We start from the raw sequence: 6,972 nt of genomic DNA on the forward strand, positions 1-6,972 counted from the left end.
GTCCAGGTTGTGAAAAGTCAGCATCTTGCCTACTAAAGAATGTCACCAGCCATCTGGCTCTACAAGAATTGAGTCATTAGGCACTGCAGTCACTGACCTTTAACACACCCTGAAAGGAGATCAGGAATGAGGCACTCTGTGCTCTGGGAAAACTGGCAGAACAGACCTTCAGATAGTTATACATTTTCAGGAGAAATTTTTTATGCACCTGGATTCTTGCATCTTCCCATACTTCGAAAAGCACTAAAACCATTAACTAAGATATCTGTTGCTTGAGACTAGCAGCAACATTCTACCGAGATGTGTGCTTGGTTGCACGTACCTCCCTTCACCAAAATCACATATATACTGATCTCCCCCCTTACCTCTTCGGGACAGTTTCTCAGAGCTAGCTAAGAGGCAGTCTCCCAGGCTATAGTCCTCGATAAGACTCTTTTTCTTTTTTTGTTTTAAAGTTTATCTATTTATTTTAGGCTGCGTCGGGTCTTTGTTGCTGCGCGAGGGCTCCCTCCAGCTGCGGCAAGCAGGGGCTACTCTTCTCTGCGGTGCGCAGGCCTATCACTGCGGTGGCCTCTCTTGTTGCGGAGCACGGGCTCCAGGCATGCGGGCCCCAGCAGTCGTGGCTCGCGGGCTCCAGAGCGCAGGCTCAGCAGTTGTGGTGCACGGGCCTAATTGCTCCTCGGCATGTGGGATCCTCCCAGACCAGGGCTTGAACCCGTGTCCCCTGCATTGGCAGGCAGATTCCCAACCACTGCGCCACCAGGGAAGGGAAGCCCCTCAGTAAGGCTCCTGACTCACAGCTTTTACCTTGTGCGCTTTTTCAAAGTTGACAATCTTTATTCTGAAGGCCCTGGGGAGCCATGGGAGATTGTAAAGCCAGGAAATGTCATGGTCACGTTTGGGGGAGGAAACATTAAAGCAATGGTCCTCAAAGTGAGGTTCTTAGACCCCCTTGTACTAGATCCTCTGGAGACCCTTTAAAATTCACATTCCCAGGCATGCTCTGTTCCCCCCCCTCCAGTTATGGGGATAGAAATCTGCATTTTAAATAACCCCCCTCTACCTCAGGTAATTCTGATGCATTTTGAAGTTTGAGAACCACTGGCTTAGAGGGTGGAAACCCTGGAGGTAGGGAATTCTCTTAGGGGCAATGCCCTCTAGAATGTAAGCTCCAGGAGGGCAGCGATCATGACTGTTTTATATCTTTCTTATTCACTGTGTCTTAGAAGAGTGCCTGGCACGTAGTAGGTACTCAATAAACATTTGTTTTAGCGGCATTAGGAACTTCGGTCTAGGTCCTGACTTTGCCACGGACTCATTCTGTGACCTCTAGCAAGTCTGTCCCCAGTTCCTTTTTTCCCTTACCTGTAAAACGAGGAGTTTGGAGAAAATCCCTAAATTTTTGTCCCCACCCACCATTCTGATTGAGTGATTGAGGTTCTGTCCAATCAACAGGGAGCTTTGTGCACTGCGGGCCTCTTCCAGCCAAATGCCTTTGTCTCTTAATGGAGCCACAGGAGCCGCAGGGGTTGTGGCAGAGGGTATCCTTTCTCCCCGCACCCTCCTTCCTCATCTTCTTTCTCTGGCGCAGAATAGCCAAAACAATAAGACGCAAACAGCACGTACTGAAATGACTTTTAATATCTCATGTTGCAGCAAAATTAAAAATATACAAAAAGTTTGTGGTGTACAAAAGAGTCTCAGTACAGAAGTCCCAGCTTGGGGTCCCCACCCCCTCCTGGGGGAAGGGCAGAGGGGTGAGTGGGGTCGGGACTGAGGATGGCACAGATGCAGTAAATACCAGGAGGTGGGATCGGGATTGGAAACACAATTGGGCAGGGGTGGGGGCCGACTAGGGAGGGAAGAAAGAATCTGGACGGGAGAATCACCCGGAATTGTGCTGAGGGAGGGAAGTTAGCCCCTCGGGCATGGCTAGTGGTTCCTGGAGTTGGAAAAAAAGTGGAAGAGGGGGCATCAGGGCTGGGGGTGTTCTGGTGGGACCCCGAAGAACCTGGGCTCTGATCCCACCCTCCCAACTCACTGTGCGACCTTCCGCTGGCCACCTCTTCTGGGCCTTCCCATTCAGAAGGGGAAGGATGATTCAACAGACGCTGGATGGTTAAACCACTGATTCCTAACTTGGGGTCCCAGAGGCAAGAATGGGGCCCACAGGTGCTCTTGAGAATTATGTGTTAAATGCCAACAGAATACAGATATTCCCCCCACCTTTAAGCCCTAGAAGCTAACTCAAGGCCTTGGAAGCATTTATCTGCAATCAGAAGCTCAGTTTGAGTTCATTTAATGTGGGAAAATTAATTATCCTTCAAGAAGTGAGGCTAGTTTGGGAGAAAAATCTCCCAAACTATAGGATCTTCAGGGGTGAAAATAATAAGGGGGGATCTGGGAATCATTCAGGTCCCTTCCAGCTAGTTTATGACTGGTTCACAAAAGACAGTGGTTTTGGGGGGCTGTTCAGATGGGGTCCCTCCAAGTGTGGTTGTTTAGCCAACCAAATGGAGACAGGCCTGGTTTGGAGTCTGGGATTTGGGTGAGAGGGAGATGGAAGAATATCCTTTTCCTACCTAGTGCCTTTCTCACCCCCTTAGCCTCAAGCTACCCTCCACTCTGGGATTACTGCAGGTGCCCCAGGGCCCACCCCCCTTCAGCCTGGCCTGGGGGTGCCCTTAACGACGATTGTGCATAGAATAAAGGCCAGGATTGCTAGGGAGAAGGCAGCCCCCTTCTTGCTGGGAGAAGGGAAGGGTAGAGGAAGCCGGGCACAGCAGGTCCACACCCCACCCACACACACATACCGGGGAGTTTTCTGCTTCCAGGAACCAGGCCATCCCTAGATCAGGCCTTCCTCTCCCACTTCCACAATTTCCTGCTGTTCCTCCCCTCGCCTCTACCTGCAGCAACCAAGAACCCGGGAATGTCCTAGCCCCTCCCCAACCAGAAGGGCACTTTAGAGTCTTTTTCCCCCAGCCCCAGGGTCTCAGAAGCCCCTCTGGGTGGGAAGGGGGACCGCAGACCCCATCCCCACTGCTGCGCACGTGGCTTGGCACTCACTCCATCTCTTTCACTGAGACATTACAAAGAACGGAAGTACAGAAATTGATAGCTTCTCCCCCTGTAGGCCATATCTGGGAGGGAGCCATCCTCAGGGTGCCAAAGGGTGGCATTGCCCAGCACAGGATGGGGCAGTTGGGTCCTGGCTTTCAGTCCTCTGCCTGTGCCTGAACTCTCCCCCTACCCAGTGCAGGTTCCTCCTACTTGGGGGCCCCCAAACTGGAGAAGACCCCAGTCCTTACGCTGCCCCCTGTCAGTCACTGGAGGGGCCTGCAGCCCTTATCGAATGATGGTTCCCAAGCCAGGGACCTCGTGGATGCCCAGACCTCTCTGGCCTTTTCAGTCGAGAGGGCATGGGACCAGTTCTCAGGTGGCCAGGCCATGGGGGTTTAGGGTTGGACTAGAAAAGTCTCAAAGGAGTTTCCAGACTCTTCAAGGCTTCCCAGAACCTTATTAACATTTTGAACCAGAGGTTTCAAACTGGTGGCCCACGGTCAAATATGAGTGTTTAGTTTGGCCCGCACTGGATTTTTCAAAAATTTGAACTTTAGTGGCTGTAGGCAGGGCACGTACTCTCCGGTTTGTCAGAGTCCCCACCGCTCTTTATTGTCTAGCACCTCTACTGCTCTTATTTTCATTAACTGGAGGCATTTGAATTTGCAACCCATGCACTCAGAAACCTTCTCCCCACTGCCTGAGGTTTCAATGAATTCCCAGGCCAGGTGATCTCCAAGGGACCTGTGGGACTTTAGCCCTTAGGAGGGCACTGGGGCTGCCAGGCAAGACCTTCCCTCCCTGGATACCCCTAGCCCTGTTGGCCCTGACCCTGAGACCTGGACCAGGCCTTGCCCTCCCTGCCCTCCGCTTTCTTCAACTCTCATGGGTGACACACCTCTGCAGGACACAGGTGTAGCAGGGAACTGGCTTGGGGTAAGGCAGATTTGGGGGAGATACGAGGATAAGGCAGATGAAAGGAGAGGACCAAGGAAGGCTTCCTTGTTGGGGAGCCCCCTGCTGGGGAGGGGTGGAGGTCTGTGCTGTCCAACCAGGTGATAGTTACAAGGCACGTGGAACATCAGTGCGTGGGGGTGTGATGAGGGCTGTGTGCTGCCTGGAGAGGTTTGGAGAGCACAGGCGGCAGCCTGGGGCATCAGTTCCAAAAAACCGGGAGACAGACGTCTGCCCTGGGAATGGGGACACGGTCTCCTAGGGGTTGAGATACTGACAGCATGGCAGGGCCTGACATATTTGGTACCTAGAGCATCCTGTTCTCTTCTCTCCCTGGCAAAATTAAGATGGACCCAACTACCTCTCATCCCCAGGAAAAGCCTAACTCTGCCACAACTTCCTGTGTGATCTTGGGCAAGTCCCTGGCCCTCTCTGTGCCTCCATTTCTTCTTTATAGTGGATGTGGAGGGTAGGTGGCTTAAGAGGCACTAAGGGCCCCTCTGGGCTGTGAACCTTCTCTCACTGCAAGGACGCTGTAGGGATTCTGGGAAGGGCTGAGCAGCCAAGCTAGGGTGGAAGACAGGGAATGGGGAGCAGGAGGCAGGGACCCAGGGTGTCCAGTTCCGGCAGGGAAGAGAGACTGGCTGAGGTAGATTGTGTCACAGAAAGGAAACTAAAACCGCTCGAATGGGATGGTGCCCCTTCCCTACTCTGACTCCTCCATCCCAGTGAAACAAGGGGACCAGCAGGGACAAGATGAAGTAAGGGACAGGCCAGCAGAGAGAGGGACCTCAGGCCTGGGAGGGATGGGGTCCTGAGCTCCTAGGTGTGGAGGGAGGGGGCAGTCCTTAAGGGGCTGAGCTCTTTCCAGAGGGTGAGATGCAGAAGGTGCCTGTAGCCCTCTCCTTGGGCCCTTTGACTATGACCGTTTCTGGTGTTCAGGTGTCCTTGCAGGCAGAGGCCTTTAGGGAAGGTTTTGTGGGATTGAGAAGATGTGGGGTGGAGGTGGAGTAAAGTCCAAAAATGAGCCTCAAGCCACACCTCAGCACTGCCTGCTCGCCCCTACTCTCTGGTTCTCTGGGCAGCTCCTGGAGCTATCAGGACTCCCAACTCCCAGGGAGGATATTTTTAACTTTTCTTTCAAGGATGCTGGGGAATGGGGCAGCCAGATGGACCATTCTAGGACACTGGGGAATAAAATAACTCGCCAAGGCTGACCCTTATGTCCCCTCTCTGAGCCTGTTTCCTCGTCTGTAAGACGGATTGATAACACCTCTGTTGTAGGCAGGGGAGAGTTTAAGTGAAACAATCCAGGGTGAAAACTCCTGGCAGTCAACCCAGGAGAAACGGTCGGTTGGATCTGGGTCCACATCCTCAATGCTTCCATCTCACAAAGGGCCATGGAATTTGGTCTCTGAAAACAGATGGACAGAGGATAAAGAGGATGGGGGAACACACCAGAGGGAGTCTGGGTCAGCCTTGGGCTTCTCCTACCCCTCACCACCTTGAGGCCTGGTTCCTGAGGCATCTTAGGGATCAGGGAAGTAGAAGAAAGAAAGAAGGAAAAACACTCTCTGTGTGTTGACAGGAGGCATGCACACACCATCTCGGCCTGGGCGGGTGTCTGTGCAGTCACCTGTGGTGCTGGGGGGTGAGGTGACTTGTGTCACAGGGGTGATGTGTGCTTTTGTGTGTGTGTGTGTGTATGTGCAGTCCTGCCTTCTCTGCCTTTGGAGCCACCCTGCACCGTGAGTGTGGCCCTCTCCCAGCATCCTTAGCAAAGCCACTATCACCTTTCACATTCTGATGGAACAGCCAGGAATCTAGGACCTTGTGAGACTAGCTGCCACTCTGGGCCTCAGTTCCTATCTGTAACCCAAGGGAGGCTGAACCAGAAAGGGCTAAGTGCCCCTCTAATTTGCATAGTTTGCCCCTCTAATTCTCATGTCCACTTCACCCCAGCCCAGGTTTGCATCTGTCCTTAATATCGCCTGCTGAGCCCTTGCAGTAAACGCACCTTAGTAGGCATGCGGGGTGGGGGGAGGAATTTGTGGGGAGGGGTTCCAAGCTTCGCCTAGAGGCTCTGTCCCCTCACCCCACAGAACTGCCTACTTCTCATCTCCCATACCCCCCATGCTATCCAGGACTCGTTGTCCCAGGTGGAGAGAAAGGGCGCTGGGTGAATGGTCCCAAGGATGCCCTGGGATGTTTGGACCATGGGAATGAACCACGGGTCCTGGAGGGTTGTCAGATCTGAGGCAAAACAAATCAGTTTCACAGCTGCAGCCCCAGGGAGCTGCATCTGCAAGGTGGCTAAGAGCCAAGATTCATGTCATGTCCCCAGAGCTAATTTTCTCCAGCTGGAAACCAGTTGGCAGTTGAAATGTCTCAGGGGTTCTGAGGACAGTTTCTCCTCGGGAAGGTGGCTGTGGACTAAGGTGGACAGGGGCACAGAACTTTTATAAACCCTAGAAGTCTAGGACTGGAGTACCCTTTCCTAGAACATTCCACTCACACAGGGTTCTGGTGCCCTCTCCCCCACCGCCATGGCAGGAGCTAGAATCCCCCGCAGCAGAGCAGCAGGGTGCCAGTGTCTGCACCTCGTTATAACAGAATCCAGCTCAGAGTGACTCCCGAGGACGTTTTATCAGCTATGTGTCCTGGAACTCAAGCCAGAACAAAGAATGTCTCTCTAGAACAGTCTCCCTGCTAAACGTGCCAGAACCTCAACTACAATCAAACCCAGACAGAGTATCTTCCTAGGCAGTTCATCTATTGTGGTCAAGACCTTCATCCAGAAGAAATGTTCTAGATGCTCACCTAGAACAAAGAATGGCTCCTTGAAACATTTCACCTGAGGTGTCTGTAGCCTCATCCATAAAAGAGCCCACAACAAAGGGTGTCTCCTGAGGAACATTCTCTATGCTCCGGATTGAGGTTGCCCTCCCCCAAATC

Source organism: Eschrichtius robustus, chromosome 16 (assembly GCF_028021215.1).
Source record: "Eschrichtius robustus isolate mEscRob2 chromosome 16, mEscRob2.pri, whole genome shotgun sequence".
Classification (NCBI taxonomy): Eukaryota; Metazoa; Chordata; class Mammalia; order Artiodactyla; family Eschrichtiidae; genus Eschrichtius; species Eschrichtius robustus.